The sequence below is a fragment of the Acinonyx jubatus genome, chromosome B1, assembly GCF_027475565.1.
Source record: "Acinonyx jubatus isolate Ajub_Pintada_27869175 chromosome B1, VMU_Ajub_asm_v1.0, whole genome shotgun sequence".
NCBI lineage: Eukaryota > Metazoa > Chordata > Mammalia > Carnivora > Felidae > Acinonyx > Acinonyx jubatus.
This window is the reverse complement of record NC_069382.1, coordinates 68,327,875-68,342,190: the sequence shown is the minus strand read 5'-3', so window position 1 is coordinate 68,342,190 and position 14,316 is coordinate 68,327,875. Positions and strand designations below refer to the sequence as shown.

Below are 14,316 nucleotides of genomic sequence, written 5' to 3'. Positions count from 1 at the left end.
TTTTATGAGCTAGCTTATACCAAAACCAGATAAAGACACCACTAAAAAAGAGAACTACAAGCCAATATCTCTGATGAATACAGATGCAAAAATCATCAATAAAATACTATCAAACCTAATCCAACAACACATTAACACACACACACACACACACACACACACATTCACTATAATCAAGTGGGATTTACTCCTAGGTTGCAAAGGTGATTCAATATTCACTAATCAAAGTGATACATCACATCAATTAGAGAAAGGTTAAGAACCATATGATCATTTCAATAGATGCAGAAAAGCATTTGACAAAGTACAACATCCATTCATGATAAAAACCTTCAGGAAAGTAAGTTTAGAAGGAACATATCTCAACAGGATAAAGTCCATATATGAAAAACTCAGAGCTAACATCATCCTTGATGGGGAAAAACAGAGCTTTTTCTAAGGTTAGGAAGAAAACAAGGATATCCACTCTCACCATTTTTCAACATAGTATATGTGGATCCTAGCCACAGCAATCAGACAACAGAAAGAAATAAAAGGCATCCAAGTCAGCAAGGAAGAAGTCAAACTTTCACTACTTACAGATGACATGATATTCTGTAGCAAACTCGAAAGACTCCACCAAAAAACTGCTAGAACTGATCAAAAAATTCAGTAAAGTCACAGGATACAAAATCCTTTTACAGAAATCTCTTGCAATTCTATACATCAATGATAAAGCAGTAGAAATAGAAATAAAGAAAACAGTACCGTTTACAATTGAACCTAAAATGATAAGATACTAAGAATAAACCTAACCAAAGAGGATGAAAGACCTATACTTTGAAAACTATAAAACACTGATGAAAGAAATTGAAGGCAACACAAAGAAATGGAAAGACATTCCATGCTCATGCATTAGAAGAACAATTGTTGAAATGCCTATGCTATCCAAAGCAATCTACGGATTTGATACAATCATTATCAAAATACCAACAGCATTTTTCACAGAACTAGAACAGATAATCCCAAAATTTCTACAGAGCCACAAAAGACGCCGAATAGCCAAAGTAATCTTGAACAAAAAAGGGCAAAGCTGGAGGCATCACAATTCCGGACTTCAAGTTATATTATAAAGCTGTAGTAATCAAACAGTATGGTACTGAAACAAAAACAGTCACAAAGATCAATAAAACAGAATAGAAAACCCAGAAATAAACTCAAAATTATATAGTTAACTAATCTTTGACAGAGCAGGAAAGAATATCCAATGGGAAAAAGATGGACTCTCTGACAAATGATGTTGGGAAAACTGGACAGCTACATACAAAAGAAAGAAACTGGACCATTTTCTTACACCATACACAAAAATAAACTTAAAAAGGATTAAGACCCAAATGTAAGACCTGAATCCATAAAAATCCTAAAACAGAGGCAGTAACTTCTTTAACATCAATCATCGCAACATTTCTAAATATGTCTCCTAGGGCAAGGGAAACAAAAGCAAAAATAAACTGTTGGGATTACATCAAAATAAAAAGCTTCTGCATAGTGAAAGAAATAATCAACAAAACTAAAAGGTAGAATGGGAGAAGATATTTGCAAATGGCATATCTTACAAAGGGTTAATATCTAAAATATATAAAATACATATCAAACTCAACACCCCCAAAACAAATAATACAATTAAAAATGGGCAGAAGATATGAACAGACATTGCTCCCAAAGAACACATACAGATGCAACAGACACATGAAAAGATGCTCAACATCATTCATCACAGGAAATGCAAATCGAAACCTTGATGAGCTGTCACCTCACACCTATTAGAATGGTTAAAATCAGGAACACAAGAAAAAAACAGGTGTTGGCGAGGATGTGAAGAAAAAGAAACCCTCTGGCACTGTTGGTGGAAAGGCAAACTGGTGCAACCACTCTGGAAAACAGTATGGAGGATCCTCAAAAAGGTAAAAATAGAACTACTTTATGATCCAGCAACTGCACTACCGAGTATTCACTCAAAGAATACAAGAACACTAATTCAAAGGGATACACACACCCTTATGTTTATAGCAGCATTATTTACAATAGCCAAATTATGGAAGCAGCCCAAGTGTCCACTGACTAATAAGTGGATAAAGAAGAGGTGGTTTATATACACAATGGAATATTATCCACCCATAAAAAATGAAATCTTGCATTTGCAATGACATGGATGGCGCTAGAGAGTATAATGCTAAGTGAAATAAGTCAGTCAGAGAAAGAAAAATACCATATGATTTCAGTCATATATAGCATTTAAGAAACAAATGAGCAAAAGAGAAAAAAAGCGAGAGAGAGAGAGAGAGAGAAAGAGAGAGAGAGAGAGAAATCAAGAAACAGCCTCTTAACTAGAGAACAAACTGATGGTTACCAGAGAGGAGGTGGGGAGGGCGATAGGTGAAATAGATGATGGGGATTAAAAAGTGCACTTGCTGTGATGAGCACCGAATGATGTATGGAAGTGTTGAATCACTATATTGTACACCTGAAACTAAGGTAACACTGTATTTGAACTAACTGGATTAAAATAAAAATTTGAAAAAAAAAACAAAGAAAATGAAATATAATTTAAAAATAAATGTATTTTTCTTTTTTTTAATGTTTATTTTTTAGAGAGATAGAGGGAAAGAGTGAGGCAGAGAGAGAGAGGGAGACAGAGAATCCCAAGCAGGCCCCACGCTGTCAGCACAGATCCCAATATGGGGCTTGAACTCACTATGAGATTACGACCTGAGCAGAAATCAAGAGTCAGACACTTAACCAACTGAGCTACACAGGAACCCCTAGATATGTATTTTTCCAAGAAAGAAAAAAGTGAAGAAAAGAAAAGAAAAGAAAAGAAAAGAAAAGAAAAGAAAAGAAAAGAAAAGAAGAGAAAAGAAGTGAGGCTTCAACAACAGGACATCTGTGCCATAAAAAATAAACCTTCTATTCACTCACATCATACCCCAAAATTACCTTGAAATAAACCATAGAACCAAAGGTAAAAGTTAAAATTATATAATTTCAAGGAAAATATGTGAGAGCATTTTTAAAGTGATAGATAACCCAAATTTTCTTAGATGGGATATCAGAAGCATGAAACAAAAAAAGAAAAATAATAATAATAAACTGAAGTCTATCGAAATAAAAAATTATCCTTCTAAGGTCAGATGACTTAAATGCTTAAATGAAATAATAATTTATGCTTAAATGAAGTAAAAATACAAACCATAAATTAAGAGAGGATATGTATATGTGTGTGTGTGTGTGTATATGGTCTCTCTGACATATATATATATATATATATATATACATGTATATATATATATGTATATACATATGTGTGTGTATATATATGTGTGTGTGTATATATATGTGTGTGTATATATATATGTGTATATATGTATGTATATATATGTATGTATATATATATACACACACACACATATGACAAAGCAATTGTATGTAGAATGTATAAAGAACATTTACAACTGAATGAGTAATACAATCTTAAAATTTATTAAAAATCGAAGAGTAATTCTTTTTTTAAGTTTTTACTTTAATTCCAATTAGTTAACATACAGTGTAATAATAGTTTCAAGAACAATTCTTAAGATATATGAAATACCAATACACATCATTAGTTGGCAAAGTAAACTAAAACCTCAATGAGATGCAACTATACACATACAAATGGCTACCATGAAAAATGGTGGTATTAAGTGTTGTCAGTTATGGGGAAAACTACATTGCTGGTGGGGAAATATAATGACACAACCATTTTACAAAAACAGGTGGGCAGTATCTCATAAAGGCAAAGGTACATTTACATATGACTCAGTAATTTCACTCCTTGGGATTTATCCAAGAGGAATGAAAACTTACATCTTCACAAAGACATATGAAAATGCTCACAGCAACTTTATTTATAATAGTTAAAAGCCAACAAATCAATTGTTGATTAGCAGGGAAATGGATGTTATAATATGCAGCACAATGGAATAGTACCCAGCTCCAAAAAGGAACCAAGGAAACATACAACAACACTGTGTGGAAGGAAGTCAGAAATGTTATGCTGAGGGAAGGGGCTAGACATAACAGAGTACATACTTCATGATTCCATTTATGTGAAATTCTAAAAAGTTCAAAATAATGTATTTTGATACCACTAAGGGGCATGAGGGAACTTTTAAGGGTGATGGTATTGTTATTTATCTTGATCAGGAGAGTAGTTTTATAAGTGTATTCGTCTGCCGTAACTCCTTGGATTGCTCGCTGTGAATGGATACTGATTATTCTAAATTTGACAGAAAGAGACTAAAACTCTGCACCTTCATTTGTTACTACCTATTTCATATCTTTAATACTTGGTAATAATTAATATTATTACCTCACGTGTCAGGCATTTTTATAAATTCTTTACAGATAGGAATATTTAATAAAGCTGGTATAGAATTTCATTGCTTGGGAGGACACCGAGTGATCTCCCAAGTATTCTTTCAGGTCATTGCAATCCTCATCACAACACTGCAGTGTAGGCTAGGCAAGTGTATTTTCCCCGTCATTTTAAAAGTAAAACAACAACAACAATGACGACCTGAAACACATTGAGGTTAAGTAATTTATTAAGCAAAGCCACTCAACTACTAAGGAGTAGATTTGGAAATCTAATCCTGTCATCTTTCTGCTAATCATCCACAAATTTGTGCTGTTGAAGCGAGCACTGTGCTAATCATTCTAAATAATTCACAGGCAATTTGTTTGAATTGAATAAATTGTATATTTTTGAGTAATTCTCAAATTTGGAAATTGGTGTTATTTTTTTTTTTGTCCTTGCAGTTTTGGAGGGAGAGGCTTGCATAGTTGACTCATCACTATTTAACTTTGTTCTCATTGTACTGAAGCTATTGTAAACAACTAGTCCATTTGAAACCCACATATGGAGAGAACACTGACTCCCATGGACTGTGTTTATCTTGGGTGGTTAATGATCCTGAATCCAACATCTACCAAGGTTATAGCTCAAGGAGCCTTTCCAAAGCACTAATTCAAGAGATTTTTTTTTTCATTCTCAGAAGCAAATTCTGTATGAAATCTTGCCTTCTGACTCATCTGCCAAGTCCAGCACATTGCATCTTGCCCCAAAGGCACCAGACAACGGAGCCAACCCATCAAATTCCTGCCATAAATTTAGCTTAAACTATGAGATTATTTCTCCTGGGAAGGATGTTTCATACCCCTCAAGCAATCCCCCTGATGTTTTAAATATTTTTCTCCTTATATGAGTGCTTATTATTTAAGACCAAGCAAAATATACTTCTGAACTAGATGTTTTATCATTGTGTTTTTGCCTTTGATTTAGATGATCTAGATGTGTGTGTGCTTGCATGTGTGTTTGAAGGAGAGACAGAATTGGAGGAAAGTGAAAGGGAGAGCCAGAGAAGGAGGGAAAAGGGGAGGAGGGAGGAAGAGGAAGAGTGGGGGGGGACAAAGGTGGGAAAAGGGAGAAGGAGGGAGGAAGGAGAGAGAAGAGGATATTAAAAATATGTCTATTATCTAGATATTCAGTGGAGTGATTTTTGTGCCAAATAAGAATATTTACAGAATGTTTCTTTTTTTTTTCTGAAACACTTTTGGGGGAGTCTAAAAAGTAATTTACTTTATGGGGCGCCTGGGTGGCCCAGTCGGTTAAGCGTCCGACTTCAGCCAGGTCACGATCTCGCGGTCCGTGAGTTCGAGCCCCGCGTCAGGCTCTGGGCTGATGGCTCGGAGCCTGGAGCCTGTTTCCGATTCTGTGTCTCCCTCTCTCTCTGCTCCTCCCCCGTTCATGCTCTGTCTCTCTCTGTCCCAAAAATAAATAAAAAACGTTGAAAAAAAATTAAAAAAAAAAGTAATTTACCTTAGGTATAACATATATCCTGACCATTAAGTACATGATTTATGGATTAGCTACATTTCCAATGTAGATACTTTTGATGGAATACATAACTATAATGTGGTAGGCAGAAAATGTCCCCTGCTCCAATATGCCATGTCCTAATCCCTAGAATTTATGAATATGTTACTTTATGTGGCAAAAAGGACTTTGCAAATGTGATTAAATTAAGAATATGAGAAGGAGAGCTAATCCGAGATTATCCAGAAGGGCCCAAAGAAATCTCAGGGGTCCTTACGAGTTAAAAGGAAAGCAGAGGTACAGAGGGAAATGTAAAGATGCTAAGCACTGCTGACTTTTGTTTTTTTGTCTGTTTGCTTATTTTTTATTTTAATTCTAGTGTAGTTAACATATGGTGTTATATTAGTTTCAAGTGTACAACATAGTGATTCAGCTGGCTTCTGAATGCAGAAGAGGCCACCAGCCATGAGTGCAGGTCCCCTCTAGAAGCTAGACAATTCAAGGGAATAGATTATTTCCTAGAACCTTCAGAAATAATACAGCTCTGGCAACACCTTGATTCTAACCTAGGGAAACCCATTTCACACTTTGGCACTCCAGAACTGTAAGATAGTAAATTTGTTTTCGTTTTAAGCAAACAAATTTGTCGTAGTTTGTTACAGCAGCCATAAGAAATAGACATAAGAACGATGTAGAAAGTACTCCCCCCTCCAGCAAAATGTAGCCTTTATTTACTCAAACATTTATTTACTTCTAGGAAATAAGAGCTTTCCTAATTTCAAGCAGCTATGAGAGAACTTCTCTGTTCTTCCACACTCATTTGCCAGAAGGTCAAACTGGAAGTCACATATATGTCTATGAATAGAAATTAAAAGGGAAACTCAGATGTTCCAGAAGATGACATTCTGAACTGTGTTTAAATCTTTCCTAGAAATAGACATTGCTGGGTAGAAATATTCAGATGCTGCATAAATAAGCCTGTAAACATTGGGCAAGATTCATGGAACTAGCAAAAAAACAAAACAAAACAAAAAAACCCAAAACAAAACAAAACAGTCAACTGCTTTACCAAATATCACTACTGAGGAAATGTATAAAACATATCACAAAGTATAAAATCATATTTTAATATAAAATCATATTTTAATACAAATGCCAGATTTTAAATAAAGACCTTTAGATTTCCTCATGGTGAGTTTTATTGTTTCTTCTACAATATTCAGATGTCCAAGAAATTTCACAAGAGAACAAGTCAGCAAACTCATAAGAAGGCAGCAAATTCATCACAAGTCAATGGGGCTCTTGAAGCCAAAAACAAAAAAAAAAAAAAAAAAGACAAGAAGCAAGTGTAAGATTATAAAATGTTAAAAATGAAATTCCATCACAATGTACTCTTTTCAAGCTCTACTGAAAATGTAACACAAATATCAGTGTTAATTACACTTTGTCATATGATTTGAGCTCACTTTAAGCTCATACACTAAAAGGAAGATTCATTGCATGTACAAAATCTGTTGCATGCCTGACTTCCTTAAAACTACAGTTGAACATTTACAGTGCAAAAAAAAAAAAAAAAAACAGCAAAGCTCAACTACAGGAAAATGCAAGTTAGTAAGCTTTTGCTTGATGCTTCTGAGTAATAATGTAGAGTCATCAAACTGATACTTAGGAATGATAGACATTATCTTGATAATTTCATTTCAGTTTCAACGCCAAACATTGTGGACAGCATCCATGTTTCTGTTACTATTTTCTAATTTAAGTTAACCATGATGATCAATATTTAGGGTCAAAAGGTAACTGCCCCAATTCTATTTCAAGATCTGCCATGTGTCTTCCATTACCACAACCATATTTATGTCATTTACATTCTCTTTTAGAAGATTGTGGCTAAGGGTGCTTCTGCTTTTGTTTTCGATGCCTGGAGTTTTCAATATGTACCATTCATTGTTTTTTATCTGGTTGACTGCGGAAAAGATTAGGGGAAAGAGTGTGACCAAAGAAGTGTCTATATATATATATATGCCCATCCACTTTTCCAACACTCCACCATTATCTGATATCACTTCATGTCTTTAAGATAATCTTTAACATCATTAGCAAAGTCAGTGAAGAGCCTCTGATCATAAATAAAGATACCACTTAGGAAAACTTATTGATAAATGGATCATTCTTCCTAATGATGAAAACCATCAAGTTTTTCTACTAAATATTTTTTAATTAAATAAATTCATCTATCCTTACAGGATTCAATACTTTCATATTAAAAAATTAATGGATTCCTGTTGAACACATTCAATACACCGGAACAAGACTTCTGAAAAAAATCATAATTTTCATTAGTCATGCTCAGCACTGCATTTCTGTGAATTTGTATTTTTTTTCTAAATTCTTCAGAGTGAATTGGCTTTTCTTTCCTTCACTCTCTTTACCTCTATTATTCTTGTTTTATGTACGTGCCTATACTGTGAGTGTAAACATTCACTAAAGACTGTTGTTGGGCGTACCGGGTGGGTCAGTTGATTAAGCATCGACTTGGGCTCAGATCATGATCTCATGGTTCCTGGGTTTGAATCCCACGTCGAGCTCTGTGCTGATAATTCAGACCCTGGAGCCTGCTTTGGTTTCTGTGTCTTCCTCTCTCTCTGCCCCTCCCCTGCTCATACTCTCTCTCTCTCTCTCTCTCTCTCACTCTCACTCTCACTCTCACTCTTTCTCCCCCTCTCTCAAAAATGAATAGAAAATTTTAAAAATTATTAAAAAAAAAAGACCTTTGTTGGCTTTTTAGCTGCTGCTTTTGTGGCACCAAATCTTTTATTGTCCTTTTCATCAAGGATATTCTTGGTGGTATCTTTGAAATGCCTAAAAGTGGATTTAACTGAAGCTGAGATTTTTTTCAGATTTTCTTTCACAGCTGCCTTAGCCTGTTCAATTTCTTCTTTATGATGCCTCACAAAATCCTTGGTAGAATTCTTCATAGCATCAAATTTTTCCTTCACCAAACCCAAAATGTTTCCTTTGACTTATTTTTAGCCCTGTTGTTTCCTCTGCCCTCTTTCTTTTTTCCATCAGTTTCTTGTTTTACATTTCAATCTTTTGCCTCAATATACAGTCTGTCCCACAAATCAGAATGCTGCTGTTCAAAGTTTAGCTTCTGCTCCAATTTGGTGAGTCCTTCCCATCAGATTTCTATTTCCTTTTTTTCACTCAATACATTGGGAGAGTCTGAGTTGTTATATGACTCACTAGAGTTTCACTGCTGATGTTCTGCCTTTAAAGCCATGGTTATTAGTTGTTCTCTCTCCATTTCCCTCCTTAGCATCTTTGCTTCTGTGAAAAGAGTCTCCCTTTGGTTAAGAAAGCTATGTGTGTTTAGTTCTTTTTTCCAGATTCTGCTTAAGTTTCTGATTTTCCGTAACCAATTCAGTCCCTGTCCCTTTATCTTCCAATATACTAATCTGTTCTCTTAGTTTCCTTAACTCTTCCTTTAATGAAGATAAGGCTTTTTCTTCCTTCTACAGAGATATTCTTAAATATTCATTTTATGCATCAGGGTTCTTTTTCTGAGTCTCAAAAGACATTCTTCCTTCAGTAAGGGCCCAACATCTTGCAAGGTTTTCCTTCAATGACTTATAATCTATAAAAGATTCTTGTTTCTGTTTCCTGTTGGGAAATATAATCCTTCATATCATTCAGTTCATCTTCATGTATCTTTCTGACTGTTGATGTTTCTGAAGCTGAAGTATGCCATAGAAATATCCAAATCCCATGCCGATTGCAATCACGAATCAAGTATAACACACTTATTGCGACCACTGTTGAACTGCCATTTACACAATTCCTTAGAGGGTTTGGTTTCTTGTTTGGCAAGTAGCTGCTCCTCAGATTCTGAACTAAGAACACTCTTCTTCCTAGCATGCCATCATCTAAAGTCAGGACTAGGCTGATGACTGATTTCAATACTTTTTGATTCGTCATCACTAGCCTGTGATGAAAACGAAGTTTCTGGATTATAGGATGTATCCTGGGTGCTAGAAAAAGAGCCCATGTTAAAGTCTTCTGGACTCTGTGCCTCTCCAACAATTATAGCTTCTTAATTTCCAATTTCTTCTAACTTAGGTGGCTTACGGTTAACAATATCAGAATCATCACGGACAGCTCCAAAAGAGACATTGTCTTCAGATGACTTTTCTTCTTCTCTCTCAAGTGCTGACTTTGTTTCCTCCAAAGCTGGATCAGCAGTTTCTTCTTCCATTTACACTATGCCATTTTAGCTACTCTTTCCCTCCTCTGATTGCAATACTTGTAGCTTCTCTTGCTCTAAAGATGTACATTCTGGAGCGAGCTCACAGCTGTCACTGGTTGTACCATGTTCAGAATTCACCATCTCTACATCAGACCCCTCATGATGGATGACAGTCCAACCATAAGATAAATCACTGTCACTGGAATTTTCAGACATTTTTCAGGTCTGAACGGACAGCACTACCTCCATCTTAATGAGGTAGATGCTACAGTGGTGGCGGTCATAGCCTGTAGAAAGTACTTTGATATCTGTACTTCACACCCAGTTCTAAGCCCTACATGTCTCTGTTTTGTAGTCTTCATGGCTTGGAACTCTAATTAGTGCAACATAGGATTGGCAGCATCAGTTTTTAAGGTGACAACACTGAGTTATTTCCAGGAGGGCAACGATCCCAGCATTAGAGAATATTACCCCTCCTGAAATGTCTGAAGTTTGAGAATTTGAGACTATCTTCCACAAGTGTCCTTCTATAGTATCTAAACGCTCAGGGTCAATAAGTGTTCCCAGTAGAGAGTCAGTGCTTAGTAAGTACTTGTTGAATCAATAGTTAGAGAAAATGGCTGCCTATGAATAATTTGTACTAAATGGATTTGATGGATAAAACCACCTCCTCTACTAGGTGGTCAGTGTCTGAGTATCACCTTGTATTTCTGTGAGGTGACGCAGAGTGCACTTTTGAAGAAATGAGAGTGTAATAAGATGCAATTTAAATCCATATGTTTTGGAGGTAAATAGTATAAATGTACTTACCAAACAAGCTTACTGTGAGGGATACATGATTCAGTACAAGCAATGTGCATAGAAACATACCAAATATGTATTGGACACAAAAAGAAGTTGTAGGTAAGCCCCATGAGTTGAAATGGAGTGTTTGAGACAGCAGTGAAAGTGATGTGATTTTATTAGAAGAAAGGCTCCTGAGATACTGAAGATAAACTTCCCTATTAAAACATTTGCCTAGAGCTAGCCCTGGGCATTAAAACAGTTGACATTAACACTTTCCTAGTTTAGATATATTTTTCTTCTTTACCATCTCTTCATACACACATTGGCTTTTGATGAATTTTCTCCATTTTAAAGTCACAGGCTCACAATATTGACCTCATTAGCAAGGGGCAAAGAAAAGCTGCATACTCAGTTGATAATAAAAATTACTGTGGCCTCTAATGATCAATTAATTGAAGTAATATCTGTGAAGTGCTTAAAACAAAGTAAGTAAGCAAAAAATAATGGCTGTTGTTAAATGTCTGCTTGTATATTACTTCAAGTCAGGGTAATGCTGCTCCCATTATTATGCATAGGTTGCTATGACCACTGGACACAGCCACAGTTTGTAGACAGTTCAACTCCAAGAGGCATATTATTTATGAAATGACTGTTCACATCATATCTGTCTCTGAAAAAATTCCATTATCCCTTTTAATGCCCTTCTAACTCTATTTTTATTTATTTTTTTTAATTTTTAAATTTTCTTAATGTTTATTTATTTTTGAGAGACAGAGACAATGCGTGAGGAGGGGAAGGGGAAAGAGAGGGAGACACAGAATTAAAAGCAGGCTCCAGGCTCTGGGCTAGGCCCACAGCTCTCTCAGCACAGAGCTCACATGGGACTCGAACCCATGAATCATGAGATCATGATTTGAGCCAAAGTCAGACACTTAACTGACTAAGCCACCCAAGTGCCCCCTCTATTTTTTTTTAAATATTGATGTATAAGGTACATACAATAAAATTACAAATTTCAGGCATTATTTTGATAGGTTCTGACAATTGTATACACCATGTAACTACCATTCAAAACAAGATACAGAAGTTTTCCATTATCCCAGAAAGTTCTTCCTTCTCACTCTCAGACAGTAAGAACCTGCCCTATCACTACTTTGGTACCAAAGTGAACCGTTTTCTGATTTTCTTTACCTTAAAATAATTTTGTTCTTTCTTGGACTTCATATACATGGAATCATAGAATTGTAGTCTTTTGTGTCTGGTTCCTTTGGTGGAATATAGCATTAGTGAGATTCATCCCAGTTGTGAGTATATCAGTAATTTCTTACTTTTTATTGCTCAGTAGTATTCCATTGTGTGAACACAATAGGATCGCTTATCCATTTCTTCCTCATAGTAATTGGGTTTCTGCTGTAGGGTTATTATGACAATGTTGCTGTGCATGTTCTTGTCAAAGATTTTATGTTGACATATGTTATCATTTTTTTTCAGTAAATACCTGATTCAAGATGGATAGTAGGCTTAAATGCAAAAGCTAAAACTATAAATAATCTAAAAGAAATGATAGGTGGATATCTTCAAGCCATTCAGGGAAGCAAAGATTTCTTAGACACATAAAGCACCAACCAGAAAAGAACAAAATAGATAAATTGGACTTTATCTAAAGAAAATATCTGCTGTGCATGAAAATGTTATTTAAAAAAAATGAATAGGCAAGCCAAGGAGTAGGAATAAAATATTTTACTTTTTATTTTTAATGTTTATTTATTTTTGAGAGAGAGAGAGAGAGATAGAGTTCAGGCAGGGGAGGGGCAGAGAGAGACAGAGAGACAAAATCTGAAGAAGGATCTAGGCTCTGAGCTGTCAGCACAGAGCCCAATGTGGGGCTCAAGCCCACGAACTGTGAGATCATGCATGACCTAAGCCAGAGTCAGATGCTTAACCGACTGAGCCACCCAGGTGCCCCAAGACATTTTCAATTTGTATAACCAACAAGAATTTCTGTCCAGAAAAAATAGAGAAGTAATACAAATCAACAGTAAAAAGACAAAAGGCCAGTGAAAGGGGCACAAAACATATGATTGGATAATTGACAACATAGATACCCACTAGAGGACTTGTATTACCTAATTTCATGACTTATTTGACCCTAGAGTATTCTCAAAGTGTGATATTGGCAAAAGGATAAAACAGTAAATGTATGAAACAGAACAGATAGCCCAGGAAGAAACTGAGATATATATGTAGTGAATTTCCCTTTTAACCCAAGTCTTCTGCTGCCTTTGGCCCCATTGTCTCTTCAATACCTAGTGTTCTCCCTGTTCTTCTGTTTCTATGATCTCCTCTCACAATATCAAAAATCACTCACAAATTTCCACTTGCTTCTAACTCTCCTCTTTTTCATGAGAGTATATGTTATCAACCATGCATTAATAAATCCTGTTTTCTCAACAGGACAACATACTATGCCATAGTTGACTGGTACAATATTTAATCCTATTTGTAGACCAATAACTTATTTACTGATACAAATACACTTCTCTTGGTTGGTTAAGGAAATGTGCTAAAGTGAAGTGAGCATCACAATAATATAAGGTTTACACGAGAAAAGGGTCAAAAAGTGTCTCGTGGCTCTCCTTACGCCACACTATATAGGAAACCCTGACTCCATACCTGTGTATAAAAAGGCTGCTATTTCTTGACAATTCAAGTATCAGACATCTCACTGGAAATGATATGAGATACATTACTTTATTTCAGACTAGAACTCATATAAGGCCAGTCTTTTTTAATGTTAGATTTATGTAAATGACCTCAGTTTCAGGGCTCTTCAGTAATGTGGTGTGGTCAGTTAATGGTATTTTTGATTATATGATCTACATTTGAATATTTAAAATAGGAGTAAGCCATGCTAATGTATAATAACAAGGAAGAATGATAATCCAAGACTACAGGGTTCTCAAATCTAATGCATCGGTCTTTTTCCAGAAGTATTATAAATTTTGATTTGGAGAAATATTTTCAGTTCTGCATATTACTTCCAATAATATGAATCAAAGAGGGAAGACATCACCACTGGGAGGTTTAACACAATCTTATTTGTTAAAACTAAAGGAATCCCCAACTGGAGGTTTTTTGTGCATTTCTGAAAACTGTAAAATGATAGTTCTCTAAGAAATCTGCTTTTATATTTGCAAACTTATTGCTATCATCCAGAAACCTGAAATCAATAAATTAAAAGAATATTGTACCCAAAGGGGAAAATAAAGAAAAGAAAGAGGAACTCAATTTGTTAGCTTTTCAGTGATAGATAATTATATACAACAGCAACAATGTTAAGAAGCAGGTACACCAGGCAGGAGGGGTTCTTCTTCTTAAATATTACATT

At 35.3% G+C, this 14,316-nt stretch overlaps 1 pseudogene; it reads right to left on the bottom strand.

Moving 5' to 3' along the window:
• Positions 1-7,672: 7,672 nt before the first annotated feature.
• On the bottom strand, positions 7,673-10,383 carry LOC106967485 (cell cycle progression protein 1-like; annotated as a pseudogene).
• Between the last annotated feature and the right edge of the window lie 3,933 nt (positions 10,384-14,316).